At 34.0% G+C, this 21,620-nt stretch overlaps 1 long non-coding RNA gene across 1 annotated transcript in view; it reads right to left on the reverse strand.

Moving 5' to 3' along the window:
* LOC307196842 overlaps positions 1-21,620 on the reverse strand; it is a 258,268-nt gene that overhangs the window by 80,598 nt on the left and 156,050 nt on the right. Inside the window, exon 3 of the long non-coding RNA XR_013831248.1 lies at positions 8,860-8,907. This is a non-coding gene — a long non-coding RNA (uncharacterized lncRNA). The remainder of the gene's footprint in view (positions 1-8,859; positions 8,908-21,620) is intronic.

A 21,620-nucleotide genomic window follows, 5' to 3' on the forward strand; every position in this document is an offset into this window, starting at 1 on the left:
GCAAGAGATTTCTGTGCATTAATTTTGTATCGTGCTAGTTTACCAAATTCATTGATTAGTTCTAGTACCTTTCTGGTGGCATCTTTAGGATTCTCTATGTATAGTATCATGTCATCTGAAAACACTGACAGTTTTACTTCTTCTTTTACAATTTGTTTTCCTTTTATTTCTTTTTCTTCTCTGATAGCTGTGGCCAAAACTTCCAAAACTATGTTGAATAATAGTGGTGAGAGTGGACAACCTTGTCTTGTTCCTGATCTTAGAGGAAATGTTTTTAGTTTTTCACCATTGAGAACAATGTATAGCTGATTCACTCTGTTATAAAGCAGAAACTAACACACCACTGTAAAGCAATTATACTCCAATAAAGACATTAACAAAAAAAAAAAAAGCACATAAACAAATCTATTTGTATCCTTCAATACTTGCATGTCAGAAATCATATAAAATATCAGTAAGCATTGCCAGAAACCAGTTTGGGCTTACACTCATTTATACACATTAGATTAAAATTGGAAATGTTCTGTGGGTTTTAAATTTTGTTTGTTGGACATAAACAATTAGCTGGCTCTCCAGAATATTCAAGGCTTGGAAGCATTTGTTCAATAGCAGAGGCCTGATCTGCTTTTACTTAACTCTGGCATTAAATGTACACCCTGCTGTTTTTGCTGTCATTTGTCTTGTACATTTTCATTAACAAAGTTTGGTTATCCCTAAACTAAAAGCTTCACAGATTAAAGGCTTTGTCTTCTTAACTATCTTCGTTGCTTAGAAATGACCGCTCATAATTAGGTACTTCATAAATGGAGTCTTAAGATGGTATAAATAAATGCCAGAATACTCATGTGATATTTTAATTCAGAAGTTTGTCAGAATACTCATGTGATATCTTAATTCAGAAGTTTAAGTACTTGTGACTCAGTAATACCTGTTCTGCATAATGAAAGCATATGGTTTATGTTTGCATATCATTTTTGTTATTGATAATATATTTAGTTCAGTACAACTAAAAGTTATACCAACTATAATGTTGAGGAAGAAATACTCCATCATTATCAAGATTTGCCCCCAATTAGTTGATTCCTGAGATAGTCAATTAAGGATATGATTCAATTTGCTTGTATTAAAAGTGAGGTTTTAATAACTATATTGTATTCACTCTAGACTGGCTTTAAGTATTAAATAAGACAAAGCACATAAAAGTAGTTATCTTTGTGATATAAAATATCCAGCACTTACCAGTATTAGTTGGACAGCTGGTGAATCATTCACTCAGACTACCCTTGAGCTCCCAGTTCCTAATAATGTTTAGCAAATATGCTCACTAATTGAGCTCTAAACCAAAAGAACTCTCCTCCTAAGTGTCACCTTTGAAAATGTATTCTCAACACCAATGTCTTTTTGGATTTCTTACTCATTTGAATAGGGTATAAAATATAACAATAATAAATGTTATATTTTTTCTGTCAATATGAATCCATGTTAGTCCTAAAGGAAACACATTCAAAATGACACATGGTGACAGATTACAATAGAATATGAAGGAGGCACAAAGTTATGCAAAGTCCAAACTTTGGCAGGTCTTTTGGTTTTACTGCCAGCTCCTTGTCAAAAACCTATTTGATAGATGAGAACAATTTGTCTTTTTGGACATTCATGAATGAGACACTGCAGACATTGAATTATACATACAGAGGTGAAATCCACTTTTCATATCTGAATTTAGTAGGTGAATATGCAAGTAGAATTAAACGTCCCAGATGTCTTGCCAACTTAAACTACAATAAATCTAAGTGTTCAGACTAGTTCACCTAAATCACAGTATCTGGTACACAGAAGCATTCCATAGAGGTTTATACTTGATACTAATGATACTAATAGCTTCTTTGAAAATATGCATATAGAATACCTTACTCATTATTGGACACTTTTATTCTGAGGGACAGAGTTTATATTTCCCACCACAAACGAGCTCATCTGATGTGCAAATTTTGAGGTTTCTCTGGGATATGAAACACTGGCAAAAAGCAGGTTGAAATCTCAGGGCAGATCATGAGTAACATATTTCAGATTTTGTATAAAGGATAATGGAAGGCAATAGCACTTCAAAGGTATTGTTCATGAAGCAAAGGTGTAAAGGATTAGGCAGGCCAATATATCTGTAAGAGTAAACAAACATTTAAACAAATGTTCACAGTACAAAGTGTAAATGCTTGACAGAAGTACTGTCAGCTCTCCATATCCATGATTCCATATCCATGGATTCAATCAACTGCTGATAGAAAACTTTTTTTTAAAAATCCATAAAGTCCCAAAAAGCAAAACTGGAATTTGCTGAGTGCTGGCAACTATTTATATAGCATTTACATTGTATGAGGTGTTACAAGTAATCTAGAGATGATTTAAAGTATCAGAGGATATGTATAGGTTAGATCATATGCAAATACTACACGTTTTTGTATAAGGGACTTGAGCATCCATGAATTTTAGTATCTGCAGGCAATCCTGTAACCAATTCCCTGTGGATACTGAGGCACCACTGTAGATACAAAAATTGGGACATCCTTCTAAGAGAAAATTATATTTGAGGTCATTTTTGAAAAGGAAGTTTCCGGGTGGAGAAGCGACTGATCATTCTAAGTAGAGGAGACACATAGTAAAGTCTACTAAAGCTCATTGTGCTTATATTTGAAAAGTGTCCATGAAATGAAATATAGAACATTATTTTGTGGACAGAGAGAAAAATGCCTTGAGTATCTGACTTTGGGTTTGATTTTTATTCTGTCTACCATGAAGATTATTCAAAGGATTTTAATTAGAATAATGACAAGATTGAATTTGTGTTTCAGAAATGTAACTCTAGTCACAATATTGTGAACCAACTAGAAAAAGTAGAGAAGAGAGACTTAAAATTCTTGAAGTGAAAATTATAAGATATTAAACTAACCTAATAACAATGAAATGACTCAAGAAAATGATTTGAGATATATTTCAAAAGAAAAAAATGACAGAAATTTGTGAATTATTAAATGTGGGAGATAAAGGAATATATGAAAAGGTATGAAGAGGCATATTCATTATTACATGCACTTTCAATAAATGTCTATAGAACTGTTTTTGACATTTCAGTCTTAAGTATCTATATAATAGCATTGCAAGAGAGATAGCACATCGGATAATTGAATATTTAACAGAAAAAAGAAAAGTTCAGTCTCTTAAATGTGATTATTGATGTACCAATGCAACATCTGGTGGTTTTCCATTGCATATTGTAAATAAAGACTTACAGGTTGAAAAATGCCAAAATTACTTCAGACTCAATAAGTTGAAAACATGAGCATTTATAAAATGTCCATGGAGTATGGTCATGCAGAAATAAGGAGAGAATGATTTGTAAGGGGGAGTTTTCAAGTTCTCACAGAAAGATGTTATACAAGATTGTCTGATTTGTTTTTCTCTTTCTGACTTACTTTGCTCTGTATGACAGACTCTAGGTCCATCCACCTCACTACAAATAACTCAATTTCGTTTCTTTTTATGGCTGAGTAATATTCCATTGTATATATATGCCACATCTTCTTTATGCATTCATCAGTTGATGGACACATAGGTTGCTTCCATGTCCTGGCTACTGTAAATAGAGCTGCAACGAACATTGTGGTACATGACTCTTTTTGAATTTTGGTTTTCTCAGGGTATATGCCCAGTAGTGGAATTGCCGGGTCATGTGGTAGATCTGTTTTAGTACTGTATGCTAACACATATATATGGAATCTAAAAAAAAAAAAAAGGTTCTGAAGAACCTAGGGGCAGGATAGGAATAAAGACGCAGACGTAGAGAATAGACTTGAGGACACGGGGAGGGGGAGGGGGAAGGGTAAGTCGGGATGAAGTGAGAGAGTGGCATGGACTACCAAATGTAAAATAGATAGCTAGTGGGAAGCAGCCACATAGCACAGGGAGATCAGCTCGGTGCTTTGTGACCACCTAGAGTGGTGGGATAGGGAGGGTGGGAGGGAGATGCAAGAGGGAAGAGATGTGGGGATATATGTACATGTATAGCTGATTCCCTTTGTTATACAGCAGAAACTAACACACCATTGTAAAGCAAATATACTCCAATAAAGATGTTAAAAAAAAAAAGATTTTCTGAGTATATCAGTTTCTACATGGAGTTACAAAATGAAACAGAGAAAAAAATGAAAGCCGAGCTAGAGAAGTTATCTTCAATAAAGTTAGGTTTCACAGTCCCCTGGGCTTTTTTTTGTTGGATCTGAGTCTGATAGTGAGGCTTGGGAATATTTGGAAGGTTTAAACAATGATTAACTCAGGTAAGGGATAGGCTTTCCTCCTCTAATCTCCCCTAAAATCTGAATTTAACAAAATACAGGTTAAATACCATTCTATAGCCTTTTCTTTTGTAAGAGCTTTTATACAGAGATAAGCCTAATATTTTAAAATTAGTGAATTTAAACAACTTGTGAGTATTTTGTAATGTTCTAACTAGTGAAAAATGTATGTTCTTCAAATTACACTTTAAAATTTGCAATGATTTAAGGCAATTTACTGATGGAATACATGAGTACAAAAAGCTGGTACTATAAATATTTTTAAGTCTTCAGTTTAGGGTAGCAAATGACATAATGAAACACAAATTCTCCTAATAATCTAGGAAAATATTTTCTTTCAATATCTTCATACCACAAATATGCACATTATATATATGGGAGCTGTATATACATATATATATGAAAAAGTGTAAAATATATATAGATATACACATGTATATATGTTATATATATACATTTTTGTGTGAGTATATGTATAGATACATACACACACGTATCAGTTGAGCTATATTTAAGAAACTATTATTTAGAAGACATAAAAAATACAAAAATACAAATAAATCTCTGGGGCTAATATCTTATACTTTTAAAGATAAAGGCCAAATTTTGACAAAGTTTTTAGGAATAGCATAATGCAGTATACATATATACCAATTTTCCTGCCAAATATTGACTTAAGAGGCAAAACTTATTCTCATTTTGCTGCAATAGCTCAAAATCTCATGGGGGATCCTCTTTTGGAAACACTTTCAGAGACATTTTACTGGTAATTTAAGAAAATCAATCTCAATTACTTTAAATTCATACCTAATTTTAAACTCCAAATGGATTTTCTCAATGTGATTGCTCACCTTGTTTGCCAGATTTAGATCCAAAAGGGTATTAAAAACAATTAAATTCTCCCCCAAAATATGAAATGTTGCTTCAACAATGAATATTCAAAAGCATGCTCTAAAATATCTGAAGGAAATTCTAGAAGAGTTCTAGTGTTTTTAAGATTAATATGCATTAACCTACAGATGACCACGAATTCTAGAATTTTTAATGTATATATTAAGATTCTATCATATTATTATTAAATTCCAGGCTGTACTATTTTACCATCGTATAAATATCAATGTTTAAATACATAAAGTCATTGCTCAGATGTCAAGCTGTCAAGTTAATGTTGAAAGTATTCTGGCCACCATTCACCATCACTGAATTATACATTATCCTGTCTTAATTGTAAGATATAGAGGCAAAACATAAAAAATATAAACATATTAAAAGGTAGCATGGTTATTTGTTGTTTTGTTTTTGCTCTTTTTTCTATTGAGGTGTAGGAGTTCCTTATGTTTTGAATATTAACCCCTTATCAGATATAGGATTTGAAAATATTTTCTCCCATTCTGTACATTGCCTTTTTAATTTTTTGATTGTTTCTTTTGCTGTGCAGAAGTGCTTTAGCTTGATATAGTCTCGATTTTCTATTTTTGCTTCTGTTGCTTGTACTTTTGGGGGCATATCCAAAAAATTATTGCCAAGACTAATGTCAAAGATATTTTTCCCTATGATTTCTTCTAGGAATTTTAGAGTTTCAGGTCTTATATTTAAATCTGCAATCTTTTTTGAGTTAGTTTTTGTGTATGGAATAAGATAAGCATTCAACTTCATTCTTTTGCACATTGACATCCAGTTTTCCTAACACCATTTGTTGAAAATAATTTTTTCTCCATTGTATATTTTTGACACGTTTGTTGAAGGTCAATTGATTATATATGCATGGGTTAATTTCTAGTATCTCTCTTCTGTTCCATTGGTCTATATGTCTGTCTTTATGCCAGTACTGTACCGTTTTAATTCCTGTATCTTTGCAATATATTTTGAAATTAGGAAGTGTGATGCTTCCAGCTTCTCAAGGTTGCTATGGCTATTCAGTGTCTTTTTTGCTTCCATGTGAATTTAGGATTTATTTTCTTTCTGTAAAAAATGCCATTGGGACTTTGATGGAGATATAGTTGAATATGCAGATTGCTTTGGGTAGTATGGACATTTTAACTGTAGCAAGTCTTCTAATCTAAGAACATGGGTTGTCTTTCCATTTATTTATGTCTTCTTTAATTTATTTCATCAATGTTTTGTAGTTTTCAGAATGTACAAGTCTTTCATTTCCTTGGTTAAGTTCATTACTAAGTATTTTCTGATGCTATCATAAATGAGGCTGTTTTCTTAATTTTCTTTTTGGATAGTTCATTGTTAGTATATAGAGACACATCTAAATTTTGTTATGTCTATTTTGTATCCTGAAATTTTACTGAATTTGATTAAAAATGAGCAAAGTACTTGAATAGACATTTTTTCCAAAGGAGACGTACAAATGGCCAGATATATGAAAGGGTGCTCAACACCACTAATCATCAGGGAAATGCCAATCACAATGAGATATCACCTCACACCTGTTAGAATGGCTGTTAAAAAATATCACAAGGAAATCACATTTTCTGTGGGTCAGAAGTCTAGGCATGGCTTTGATGTGTCTCTGATTTAGGATGTATTGTAGACTGCAGTCAAGGTGTTGGCCGGGGCTACAGCCTCATGTCAAGGCTCTACTGAGAATGGATCTTTTCTAAGCTCAGATGCCTCTTGGCAGAGTTAGTTTTTTACATGATATTGGATGTACAGGCCTCAGTTCCTTGCTGCTTCTCAGCAGGAAGCTGCCCTCAGTTACTCATGATGTGGGCCTCTCCACAGAGCAGTTCCCAGTATAGTAGCTTGTTCCATCGAAGTCAGCAAGACAGAGAATTACAAAATAGAGGGGATAATTTTATGTATTCTACCCTTCAGAAACAAGTCATAAGGTCCACCCACTATGACCTTGAGAAATGCATAATACTTAAAGATTTTTCTGAGGTGGACAGTGGTAAATTATGTAATGTGGTTATTCTATACTGTATTGTGAAATGTGTCAACATCTGAGAGATCTTCATAACTAAGTGAACCAATATTTTCCAAATGACCAATGCGGATACAGAAAACTTCTTATATGTCATCCATCACCCTAGCAGAAACCCTAACAGTTAAGAGGTTCTGAAGCTTAATATATGTATGTGTGTGTGTGTGTGTGTGTGTGTGTGTGTGTATACATATATATATATATATATAGAGAGAGAGAGAGAGAGAGAGAGAGCCGAGAACAGTGCCAACAAAATTGGAATGTGGCCACTAAAGGATAGGTAAGTAGGGTTATCTACCAAGATACTTTATTATGCTTCTTAGAGTCTTGCTTGGGAGGGTATCATGCAGTTATGATAAATTTTCATTCTGATGTCAAATCTGTGAGTCAAAGGTTGGATGACATGGTCAACCACTTACATGATGCAGCAACATTAATTTAGGCACAAGAGATCAATAGATTCAAAATCTTGCCTCTAGCTCAACTTTCAAAAGGGGAGATATTTTTTAATGCTATGTTAGCTATAATAGTTTGAATGCCTGTTAAGCAGACATTATGTACAAGCATATTGATTTAGTTCTTACGCCAACCTGTGAGATGAATATTTATTCTTTTTAACAGACGGCTAACCTGATATTCAGAAAAACATATCTGTCTATACCAATGGGACTGAATTTCTTATTTAATATTATTAAATAGAGTCATTTAATCAAGTTTCTTCTAACATTTACCTAAACTTGTAGAACTTTATAAATGTTGCCAATGTCAACCAAATTTTTTGAATAACTCTGAATATAAAGTCCATAACAAATTTTAAGAAACCTTTGCTCAATGTACAAGAATTTAAGTTTTTCTGTAAGGCCTGTGTTGTATTTAGTGTTTGTGTGTGTGTTACATGTGTGCATATGTGTGGTTGTATAAAAGAAGAAAGAGTAGAACAATTTTATGATGTTCCCTGTGTTATGTCCTTTGTGTTACAGTACTTAATGTGTGCTGATCCGTCTCTTTCAGTCCTTTAGTTCTAATCAAGGTATTTTTCACAATGGATAATTAGCAGCCTATACAATATTGGCTAATGAAATTCTTTAGAGTTCCTGTTATTATATTGAAAGTGGAATTCATTTTAAAAGATTATGCAAATTACTTTTATTTCATAGGATATTTTCCTTGATTTTTAGTAATTTCTATTGTTTCCATCAATATTGACAAAAGTGAGACCCAAGACCTTTTGGAGTCAAAAAAGCCTTTGATTTCTTCCAATAGAAAATACACAGTGAAGAAGGTTCTGGAAGTTGTTCCCAGGTACCATATACAAAAACTAATTTCTTTTTCTGGGAGTTGCAGTCTAGAATGAAATATCTTCAACAGTGAAAACCCTGATGGGGAAGGAGTGGATATATTAATGTGGCCTCTTAAATAGAGTATGCACTAAAGACTTGGTGATATCAAACTATGAGCAATTTGGCTGAATTATTTTGTGAAGGGTTTAGTACTGAATTTAGCCAATTAGGAGCTGGGAAAAAATCCTGAATTACATATCTCAAATATTCAATGCAACCTTAGGAATTAACTTACTGTTTATGAAGTCACAGCAGTACCTGGCCGAAGAGATGTTCCTTTGTTCTGAAATATAATAAAAGACAAATAGGTTTTTTCTTTATTTTAATCAATTTAGGTAAATGACTGACAATACTATTGTTCTAAAAGCACAGTTCAGTTGAAAGAAACACCAGATTGTCTCTAGATTATATTCTTCCCCAATGCTCAAATTGTCACTACTCTATTCATCTGGTATTTTACATGCCATATTGAAAGAATATGGAAGTAGTATAGGATTGCTGCAAGAATTATCCTAGAAAAACATAAAAGGTATCTTGATCATTGCAGGGGTCTTTATTCTTAATTTTAGATTCGGTAGGCATTGAAGGCCTTTGTGGAAGCTAGACATGTTTTCCTACCTTAGTTATTAAAACATTATGCCTATATTTGTCTAGGTTTATGTACATTTTAGGAATTTTTCTGCCACCCATCTGATAGCAAGGAATGGTATAGCAGATTTATTCCATTAATACTTAGGAGCTGGTTCAAATTTTGCTTAAAGAAGTTAACACTATTTTGAGATGCAACATAAGATAAGGTAAAAACCGTGGGCTCTAGTGTGGTAGGAAATAATTGTTTTTTAATCTCATATTTGCTAAACACTCTTACATTACATAACCATTCAGAGTCTTACTTTCCTTATCTTCATAATAGGCACTACTAATCCAGTTGTCCTAAGGCTGTTATGAAAATGGCAAAAAATAGATGACCGATAATGCTAATGTTTTGTGATATTTTCAAAATATTGATAAAGAAAAATCTTTTATGTTTGCTTATGTGCTGTTTTACCAACTAGTCAATAGAGATTATTTTGCATAGTCATTGGACAATTCAGCATTACTTAAGAAACATTCAAAAATGCACTTTAATATTTGAAATGAAGAACATAAATGTAACATATTAACATTATTAGAACAATAATTTCTATTTAAATGTATTAGGTAATTTTTCTTTGTGGAACTCTATACAGAGGGTTATAAAGTGAAAATCACCTGTTTTGTTTCAATTAGTCATTTGGAGAAAGCAAGGCAAGAAGGAAAGAATTCTCACTTTGCAACCAGACAACCAACGTTTTCAATTCTGTTTCTACTAGATACAAGTTTTTGTGCATGTGGGAATATTAGTTTATCTTTTAAACCTTAAAGTTAGTTTGGCCATCTGCAAAATGAAGCTATTGGTACATCAGTGTTCCTGTAAGGATTAATACAGAGTTTAAGAAACACCCAACACAGTAACTTGGCTCTTAGCAGAATCTAAACAAATATTAGTTTTCATTCTTCAAATTAAGGGAAACAAGACAAATTGGTATATTCTCCTATCTATATATAATTTTCATGCCTGAGGATTTTGTTCTTATTTTGATTAATATTTATGGAAGGATTCTTGAAGAATAAAATAAATCACATACCTACAGCAGTTATCAGACCAATGAAGCCCCAAATTCTTGTTTAATGAAAGTACCCAGACCACAGTAGACAATGGTTTTCATTCTATTTCAAAAACTAGATTATTACACAACACATTTCTAAATATGAAAAACTTTGAAAGAATACTACATAAACACAATTACAACATAATCACAACTAAAATCTTACCATGTCTATACAAGCATTCATGACTAACATCAATTACTCACTTTTTCTATAGCGTAGATCCACTGACTCCCTTGGCTAACTCTCAGAGACTGACAATGTAAAATTCACCTATGTTGTGGTCTTTCTTAGAATTATCTTAATGTTATCATTTATTTGAAGAAGGCAGCATATCATTATAGGTTAAAACCATGATGTGTTCATTTAAAGATCCTGCCTTAATACTGTTTATAGTTAACTGTTACAGAACTAAGTTTTATGTATTGATGAAAGTTCACTGGAACATTTGGAAAGAGCATGTGGCACTCAATGTGCTAAAATTGAAAACTACAAGTTAAGAAAATAAATAGAGATTCAATAATTCTTTTATCATACATGTTCTTTATAATAGTAACAGTATGGCAAAACATTTTAATTTGTATTCAATAAATATTTAAGAAGTAACTACCATGTATGATTTTTCATACATGGTTGTTTATAGGGAAAAACCAATGAATATGATCTTTTCCATTATGGAAAAGAGGTAATGGAGGAGACAGACGTTACACAAACAAATATATAAGCCTTCAATGCAAGTTATGGTAAGTACGATGAAGAATGGATTGTTTTGAGAGAATAGGAGAAAAATAATTGAAATTAGTGGGCTTAAGGAGAATCTCTCTGAGAAAGTGACATTGAGCTTTGAACATCCCTGAGCATACTGGAAGACCAAAGTGACTGAACAGAGCGATGATAAGTGGGGAGATAAGAGTGCATGTGAGATTATATCATGCAAGCAGTGTTCAGGAACTAATCTTTTATTCTAAGAGTAATGGACAAATGAAAGTTTCTAAGCAGGTGAGTGACATTTATCAATTAAAAATTTATTCATAACAAATGTACCTCTCACATAATAGGATAGATGCATTTCATCCAGTTCGAAATAAAGAAACTTTCTGAAAGTCAATATACACTTTTCACTGCTTTCCTTTATAAAACCAAACAGTTTCCTAAGAAGAGTTAATATGGTGAAAAGGTCTACTTGGTGCCAGGCATTTTCATACAGACTTAACTCCATTGTAATTTATTTTTCTTTCTCCATTATATACAACATTTTGAAATAATCTGATCCTTAACTTTTGGTCTTTCTAACATCAACCAAACTAAATATTGCATTGAGATTCCACAACTCTAAATTTGCAATACATGGAACATTATTATGTTTTCAATATCACAATATCTAACAGCATCTGCTTGTGGATACTCACTTCTTGAAACTTCCCTCCTCTAAGCAAAAATCCTCCCACTTCAGTATAAAGTGAATGATGCCTCATTTGAAATTATACTGAAAAAAAACTTTCAAATTGCTAACTAAAATTTTATATATTAAATGTACTCAGAATGAAGAATAACTATTTGAATATGCCTTGTCAGTAGCTGATCATATAAATGGGGTAAATATTTATTGCAGTATAAATGATATATATTTTCCTTAAAATTCAGAATTGCATTAGCCAAATGAATTCACAATAAAAATTCCTATATATTTTTGCTTTGTCGATACCTCAAAAATAAATAAATAAATTGCAATGTATGCTGAGCAAATAAAATATGATCACCTTTTGGGGAATAATCTAGGGGTAGACAAATTTTTAAACAATGCAAACATTTCTAGAATCTCCTATGTCTATGTTTGACTCAACTGTCCTTCTGAGAAGAAGAGATCAGCCCTCACTGTCACAATTTCCTTACACAGGATGAGTTACTATCTGAGCCAAAAATTAATTTGCACCTTAAGAAATGTAAGCGAAGACAGAGTTACCCATCTGCCAGGTAAGAAACTGCTTCAAAATAGAATAAAAGTGTTAGCTTTCCTTAAAATTGAATTTACACCTTGCTTCAGTGGGGTGGATGATAGGTAATGACTTCGCTCTATTATGTGGTTTATAGTGTCTGCACAATTTTTCTGTACTTTCCCAAAGGATTCCATCTCCTATTTTTATGGACATACAGACAGATACCTGTAGGTGGAGTCAAATTCAGCACAAAAATAGCTCTTCAGGAGGCCAAAAGGTAATTTAATCACTTTATCTGTTTTATATTGGATGTTTTCAAATGACTGGCAAAACTGAAACGATTAGAGAACCATCTTTAAGTACCACCGTATAAGTGCTACCAAAGGTCACACTTTATCGTTGTTTTAGTACGCTGCTGATTTTGAACTGGCATGTCGGATCCAAAACAGTCTACTGCCCCTTTCTATAATTATTACTTTTCCTTGAGGTTTTGAGGTGGGGCTTAAATATGTGCTGGATTGAAGTTAAAAAATGTTCATCTAACTCAGTGGTTTGTATGCAGATCACTAGCTGTGCAGCACAGAATATGCTGGACTGTCATAAAAACAATGAATTTTAATTATGGGGGCACTGAGTTCATTAGGGTGCTGAGCAGAGTAAGTAATGGAATCACCAGGGAAGCTACTAGGCGGTAATTAAAATACTCAGGCCAGGAGCCTACTGAGCCTACAAACCAAACAGCATCCCCTGAACCTGAGTGCTAACAGTATCTGTACCCATTTTATTGCCTTGTCTGGAAATTTCTTAGATTATACTCGTCTTGTCCTATCTGAGGGTGTAACCACTCATTTATTCAAGGTATATTGGCATGTACTATGTGTTCAGGACACTGATAAAGGTGCCAGGGAAATAGTGACAATTTTTAAAAAATTCAATTCCAAGCTTAGAGCAAAAAAAGTTTAAAATGCGGGTCTAAATAGTGTTGCTAACATTTTTTATTCTGTTATATTTGGGATTTGGAAGGCAGAGAAGAAGGAAGGAGGAAGGAAGGAAGAAAGAAAGGGAAGGAGGGAGGAAGGGGAAAAATTGCATCTACCACAATCATCATCATTTTATAAAGTACTGGACATTTTAATGACCAAAACATATTTAGGAGGACTTAAGATGAGAATGAATGATGGTGCATTTTATCTCCTAGTACTGCTTTATGGAAAATTCCTGAGATTGTCTTTATTTGTTCATTTATTTGTAAAAGAATAATAACTTCAACATAGATTCTGACCAGTGTGTAGACCAATATTTGTGAAACACCAGTCAAGAACAGAAAGAGAAAATAGTGACAAATGATAGATGTAAGAAGTTGGTTTGGGATCACACTGGCCAAACAATGACATGGTACAGAAAGTGAAAGATTTCCAGCAGAAAGTGGTAGAAGCTGTGACTTGAAGTTTGAGTAGGAGTTATGGTAGCTTGCATCGTCTAAATAGGTTATAAAAAGTAATGTGTACACAAGAGGCACAAGCAGCCAGGTGACCTCAGCTGAAGAAGACTTTAATCATCAAGTTAGCAGGATGACCTGTACTGTGGATACCAACCAGCCTCTTTCCCTAGCCATCCCTGTCATTGCTCAGTAGGCTCATGAACAAAGAGGCCAGGGTAGCAGGAATGGAGGTTATCCACGGGCTCAGCAACACGGACTTCCACTCTCTAAGGCCAATGTGCTACAGCCACCATTGAGTGCCCTATCTGCCAGCAAGAGAGATCAACACTGAGGTCCCCAATATTGCACCACTCCCCAGGGTGTTCAGCCAGTTACATGGTGGCAGACTGATTACATTGGACCGTTTCTATTATGGAAGAGACAACATTTTATTCTTACTGGAATATATTGATATTTATTCTGGATATAGATTTGCCTTCCCTACATACGATGTTTTGGATAAAATTTCCATCCATGGACTTTCAGAATGCTTTATCCACAGTCATGGTATTATACACAGTATTGCTTCTGATCAAGAAACTTATTTTCCAGCAAAAGAAGTGTGGCAGTGGGCCCTCGCTTATGGAATTCACGGGTCTTCCCATGCTCCTTACCAACCTGAAGCAGCTGTTTTGATAAAATAATAGAGTGACCTTTTGAAGACTCAGTCATAGTGTCAGCTAGGTTGCAACACCTTGCAGAGCTGGAGCATCATTCTCCAAACGTCTTTATATGCTCTGAATCAGCTTCCAATATACAGTGCTACTTCTCCAATAGCCAGGATTCACAGGTCCAGAAATCAAGAGGTGAAATGGGAGTAGTACTACTCAATATTATCCCTAGTGACCCACTAACAAAATTTTTGTTCTCATGACTCACTGCTCTGCTGGCCTAGATGTCTTAGTTCCAGAGGGGATAACATTTCTATCAGGAGACACAACAATGATTCCATTGAACTGAAATGTAAGGGAATTATGATATGGGTTGGGGTGATTCATTCTGACTACCAAGGAGATATTAGACTACTACTCCACAGCAGAGGTAAGAGAGTATGTCTGGAATACAGGAGATTCCTTAGGATGTTCTTTTGTATTACCATGTCCTGTGATTAAGGTCAATGGAAAACTACAACAGTGCGATCCAGGCAGGACTACTAATGGCCCAGACCCTTCAGGAATACAAGTTTGGGTCACCCTACCAGGTAAAGAACAATGACCAGCGGAGGTGCTTGCTAAAGGCAAAGAGAATCCGAATGGGTAGTGGAGGAAGGTAAATGTAAATGTCAGCTATGACCACATAGTCAGTTAAAGAAACAAAAACTATAATTGTCATGAGTATTTCTTCCTTATTCTGCTATGAATACGTTTGTGTATGTACCTATCTGTATCTTTGTTTTCCTTTCTCTCTTATTTCTTTATCATATAACATAAGATGAACTGCTTTTATATCATAGTATTTAAGTTTTGTTAATTTTACATCAGAGCATTTAAGTTATGAGGTATCCAGGAGAAGAGTAAACGTCACTCAAGAACTTCGTCTCATCTTCTGGGGAAGGGATTAGTACATTTTCAGTTGTACACGAGAAAGTTGTATCGTGTTAGGTGGAATTATGACCTGGTCATTTTTATTCTTTGGAAATTAAGTAAGGTTAAGGAGATGCACATGTATATACATGTATCGACTAATAGGGGCTTAAGTGGACATCCGTTTAAGTTTAATATTATTTTAAAGACAAGATGTAGAAAAACAGGAGCAAAATAAATGCCTCAGTGAATATTATTAAAACAGGAATTTACCACATAGTTTTGAAAAGCTAAATAAGATACAAATAGCAGTTAACTGTAATAATACTAGGGTATAATTTTTTTGCAAATGGAAGATATCAAGTATTTAATTCTAGGGGTATAATATGTAATGTTCTCAAAAATGGAAGTAGAATTTAAACATTATATGCTCATTTTCTTTGCCCTAATCTAAAATAAACATCAGGGAAACAATCTTTCCTTGAAACGAAAACTTCCTGATAGAATTACAAAGGTATTGTCTCGTGTTTGCTTAAAAACAACAAAAAAAGAGAGAGACAGAAAAGAAACATGTCCAGGTACATGAAGAGAATACAAAGCCAGAGACTTAACATCAAAGAAGAATGATAAATAATATTACATCATGTTGAAGGGACATGTCGAGCAGAACAACAGGTCTGGATTTGAGTCAACAGACAACAGATTATGGAAACACATTAGAGGCAACCTTAGACCTCACAACGAGGTTGCCCACATTCAACAGCATAGTATTTTGGATACAAAGGTCTTTAAAAATACAATATGTGCACAAAGCTTTAATTGCTTGAAAGTATTATTGTAAACCAAAGATTTTGAAAATTCCAACAGGTGTCCAAGGACTATACTGAATAAATCAGAAATACATGGGGGTTACAAGATGATTACTGTTATTTAAACACAGGAACAAAATAAATAACAGGTACCATTATGTTTCTACTTCTGCTTCTATGATTTAGAGAATTCTCTCATTAAGATTCTGTAACTCATAAAATCATAAACATACTGACCTTGAAGTTAAGTTAACTTGTTTGATTTCTCCTTTACATCATATAACTTGGGAAGATCAAAATTTTAATTGTTTTGTTTTTGTGAGCAAAGAGTTAGGAAAATCCTCTTTATATTATCTTACAGTTTGTCCTTTGCTCTGGGTGAAGAGAGATTAATTTTACATAGGGATGAACAGGGAAGATAGCTGGGACATTAAAAAGTGGTAAAAGTGATGCTATGAGGGTCTCTTTGCAAATAGGAAGCTCTCTTCGTGGACACAGCTCCTCACAGCCTTGACCAAGTTCCTGCTGAGAGGCCAGAGACTGAAAATACTTATTGTGTAACCAGGCGCCCTTAGAACAAATATAACTTTTGAGTGTTTCAATTGTTATTCTTCTCAAGTGCACATAAACCATTCTCTGACAGACCATATATGAACCCATAAAACAATCCTCAATAAATTTTAAAAGACTGAAATAATACAAAATATGTTCCTTGATCATAATAGAGTAAAATTAGAAATCAATAACAGAAGGAAATTTGAGAAATTCACAAATATGTGGAAGATAAACAACACTATTAAATAATGAAGCGGTCATAAAAGGAAGAAAGATTAGAAAATACATCAACGTGAACAAAACCAAAAATACAACATACCATAAACTTTCAAGATGTAGCTAACACATTACTTATGGGAAAATTTGTGAGTACATGTATATGTAAATGAAAAAAATGTTGAATTCATAATCTAACTATTAGATTACATCTTAGGAAACTAGAAATTAAAGAGCAAATTAAACCCAAAACAAGGAGAATGAAGAAAACAATAAAAATTAGAGCAGAAAAATAAGACAGAGAATAGAGAATCAATAATAAAACCAATAATTGGTTCTTTGAAAAGATAAAAAATTAACAAACATTTAGACTGATGAAATAAAAAAATGACTCAAGTTTACTAAAATCAGAAATAAAAGAGGGATTGTTACTAAAAATCTTACAGAAATTTTAGAAAAAGATAAAAAAGGTAAAATGCAAAAATGTATGCATGGCAACAATTTATACAACCTAGATTAAATTAACAAGTTCTTAGAAAGAAACAAACTACTGAAACTGATATCAAATAAATAGAAAGCTTGAATATATTTATAACAAGTAAAGAGATTGAACTAGTAATCAAAAAACTCCCACTTGTAAACTAAAATTCCTCTATAAAATCTATTAATTTAAAATACAGTATTTTTATTACTATATTGTATATTTGAAAGTCACCAAGATAGTAGATCTGAAAAGTTCTCATAATAAGGAAAAAAATTAAAATTTGAGAGGTGATGAATGTTAATTAAGTGTGATGATCATTTCATAATACATACGTATGTCAGATCATTATGTTGAACACTTTAAACTTATACAGTATTAAATGTTAGTTATATCTCAATTCTGGGGGAAAATTCTACTAGTTTAATTAACAATTAATAAAAGAGGGGAAGGAAACCTTGCCCAAAGAAAAATTCAGAACCAGATAGCATCACTGGTGAGATATACCAAACATTTAAGCAAGATATAATATAAATCCTTCACAAACTTTTCCAAACAGCAGAAGAGGAAATATTTTCTAACTCATTCTATGAGGCTAGTATTATCCTGATACCAAAATGAGACAAATACATCACAAGGAAAGAAAGGTACAGACCAAAATCCCTTACAAATATATACACAAAAATTCTCAAAAAATACTAACAGATAGATCTTGCAACACATTAAAAAAATATACACCATGTCCAAGTAGTATGTATCCCAGAAATGCAAGGTTAGTTCAGTGTACAAAAATCAATCAGGATAGTACATTCTACTCATATAATAAAGAAAAAAACACATGAATATTTCACTATATACATAATAAACATTAGACAAAATCTAAGCCTTTCATGATAAAACCAGTCAACAAAGTAGGAATGGAAGGGCACTTTCTCAACTTATGAAAAACCATAACCCATCAAACTCATCAAACTTCGTGGTAAAAAAATGAAAACTTCCCGTAAGACCAGGGACAAGACAAGGATATCTACTCTTACCACTTCTATTCTATACTGTATTGGAAGTTCTAGTCAGGGTAGTTATGAGAGAAAAATAAAAAAGAAACACCCAGATTGGAAAGAAAGAAGTAAAGCTACACCAATTACATGTCTACAGACTAATACCAAATACTCCGTAAATGAAATTGGAAAAACGATTATATTTACAATAACTTCAAAAAATACTTAAGAATAAATCTCACAAAAGAAATGTAAGAACATTCATTAAAGTTAATTTTAAAAGACCTCAGTGAATACAAAGACATCCCATATTCATGGATTGGAAATTTTAATATTCCTAAAATGGTAATACTTCATAAAGTGATATACAGATTCACTTTAATCCCTATATCCCTATAAAAAATCAAGCTTGCTCTTTTGCAGAAATTACAAAATTCATATAGATCCAAAATTCACGTGGAAATTAAAGGACCCTGACTAATAAAAGCAATATTCTCCTCAGCTATAGGGGGAAAAAGACAAGGAAGACAGGAACCTGGAGAATAACGCAGAAGTGGGGCACAACCAAGGAACGTCCCCACTCCCCAGGTAGGATATCATTGCAGTGTCTGTCCAGAGGATTTCAGATAGCTGTGGACTGATGACTACTGTGTTGGTGGGTTTTTTCCTCATCTTTCATTCTTCTTTTATTCTAAATGGGAGTTTGGGCTGCTGTTATACTATCCTTTGTACTGCATATTTAATATGTGTTATGGTTCAAACACAAAAGCATCAGCTATGTCTGGACATGATGGGAAGGAGTGTGTGTCACCTGGAAACCCTGGATTTAAAGCTAAAGTGACTGCCTAAAGCTAGATATTAGACTTTGTGATGTGTCCCTTTGCAAGGAATGAGCACATTCTGTGTGATAAAGAATGAAATCAATTATTGACAGTTAGATGAGGCAGACGCTTGCAGGATAAATGTTGTGTTTTATCAACCCCACATTTTCTTTTTTCTGGGTGCATATACTGTCTTTTCCATGCTGCCTTGCAGTTAAGACCATGTGACTGTGCTCTGACCAATGGAATATGGGTGGAATATGAATGATGTCTGCATGCCTAGAACATAAAACCTGAAAAGTCCCCCACAGCTTTTCCCTTTCCCTTACCTCCTGGCTGGATTCAAAGGAAACTGGGTGGGAGTCTGAGTCCAAAGCTTTGGAGAATCCACATATTTGATGGAGCCTGAATAAGAGCACACTGCAGAACCTCCTGTGCCATGTGAGAGCAATAAAGCTGTAATACTTTAAGTAACTGAGATCTTGGGGTGTTTGTGTTGTTACCGTAGTTAACCAGATGGTATGGGATGCTCTAGCTTCATCCCTTCCATTTCCTTTCTTCCTCACAGGATTCCTCTGGGGATTCTTTATGACTATTGATCTATTTCAAGTGTCTTCCCTCTTCACTTTTCACTGGTGCTTAGGAGGGAAATGTGAAATTTCTGGAGAAATATTTTCACATGAGGAGACAGAGAACTCATGTCTGTGTTGTCACTGGGCTCTGGATCCTGTAGTAGAATCGACTTAAGTAGAGACTAATACAGCTGTGGGAATTGCAAATATAAGAAATGAGGAAGAAAATGGCTTGCAGTTTTTAGGGTAAGGCAATGGTAGTGGTAATAGGAACACATAGGCAGCTGGAGTAAGATGCCAGATCATTTTGTTTCCCAGACAGTAACCAGGAGAGGCTTGCATAGAGGGTACATAGACTTAATTGTTCTCCACTGAGCCAGTGGAGGAGAGTAGGGAATGGCTCTCCTGATTCTATCGGTACCACACTGGGATTACGGCCACTCCATGTCCTCTCAGGGATCTGAGAACACTCCTGTTTTACTCTCTTTGATTAAAACCATAGGTGATCTATGGACAGAAAGCGTCCTCGCAGTATCTCTGCCAGTTCCCTGGCGGGCAGAGGTGTGGAGCTCACCATCGAGTCCCCACCCATACTGGCGGCTGAGCCCATTTCTCAGATGCCCAGTGCTCCTGACAGGATCCTTAACTCCGCTTCACCCCGTGGCATTTGTGTGTGTGCGCGCGTGTGTGTATATATGTGCACGCGCGTGCACGCACTCTTGTGGCCTTTATTATAAGCCTCTGATCCACAAGTTGTTTTTAAAGAAAATACTGTTGAGCACCATCTGTATATCCGGAACTTTCCTAGGGGCTGGGGCTGCAACAGTAAACAAAATAGGAAAACAGCATGCCCTGATAGTGTTTACATTCTAGTGAGAAAACTGGAATTAGAATTCATGCCACACTCTCTGTTTCTGTTCTGCCCTATCCCTGATATTCCTGAGTTACCCATTTCCCCAATAAATGATTTTTTCTATATCCACATACTATATTAATATTAATGTTTTTTTAACTACTGACATATAATGCCAGCATGCAATCTGGGCATTCATCTGTGTGAACTTTTCATGTTATGTCAGGTTAATCATTCAAAATTCTGACTGGCATTTTATGGATATAGAATAAGGGAACAGACAGCACATGCACAGATTTTTTACTCTACTGTGCTAATCATTGGCCAGATTCACGTTATTTAGTGATCTACAGGCACTTAGAATCTATGTAGAAATGTAAGATCTTTTTCCCTGAGTAACTCTTTTATAACAGGAGGGGCAAACAGGTAAAAGTTGTCTGAGGCGGTGCTGTAACAGTTACTATATTTGAAATCTTCAACAAAGTTCTTAGTTTTCAAAAGTGATATATACCATGCACAAATATTATATAGCCTAGAAGCTAACTTTAAATTACTTGAAATAAGATAAATTTTTAAAACTGATTTTTAATTTAGGACTTAAATAATACTTTGGTGGTTAAAATACTTAAAATAATTTTATCTAAATTCTTTTGTAGAAGGAAATAAGAGAAGAAAAAGGGGACAATTACATTCAGTTTTCTCTTTGTACTTCTCTCTCGAGGAATAAAATGTCATAGTATACAAAAAGTCTTAGTATTTTTACCACACTGTGACTACGAAATTTTTTAGATTGATGTATTTCATTGTATGAAAGACTGAATCAAAATTTTGGTGACATATCAAGGGTTATTAGTTAAAGATGGCCATTCTTCCTTGTACTTTTGCCCTTTATCCTACACTTTATGCTACTGTGCTCCATAGAAAACACATATTCATTTCTTTAGCTGCATACAAATACCCTCTTAAATTCCTATCCAATAGCTAGATTTTCCATACAAGTTTCACAATAAAAGTGTAGAAATAATTTATCAATCCTGGAGGCTAATACTGAATACTTTGTTC

The sequence above is a fragment of the Stenella coeruleoalba genome, assembly GCF_951394435.1.
Source record: "Stenella coeruleoalba genome assembly, chromosome: 14".
Taxonomy (NCBI): domain Eukaryota; kingdom Metazoa; phylum Chordata; class Mammalia; order Artiodactyla; family Delphinidae; genus Stenella; species Stenella coeruleoalba.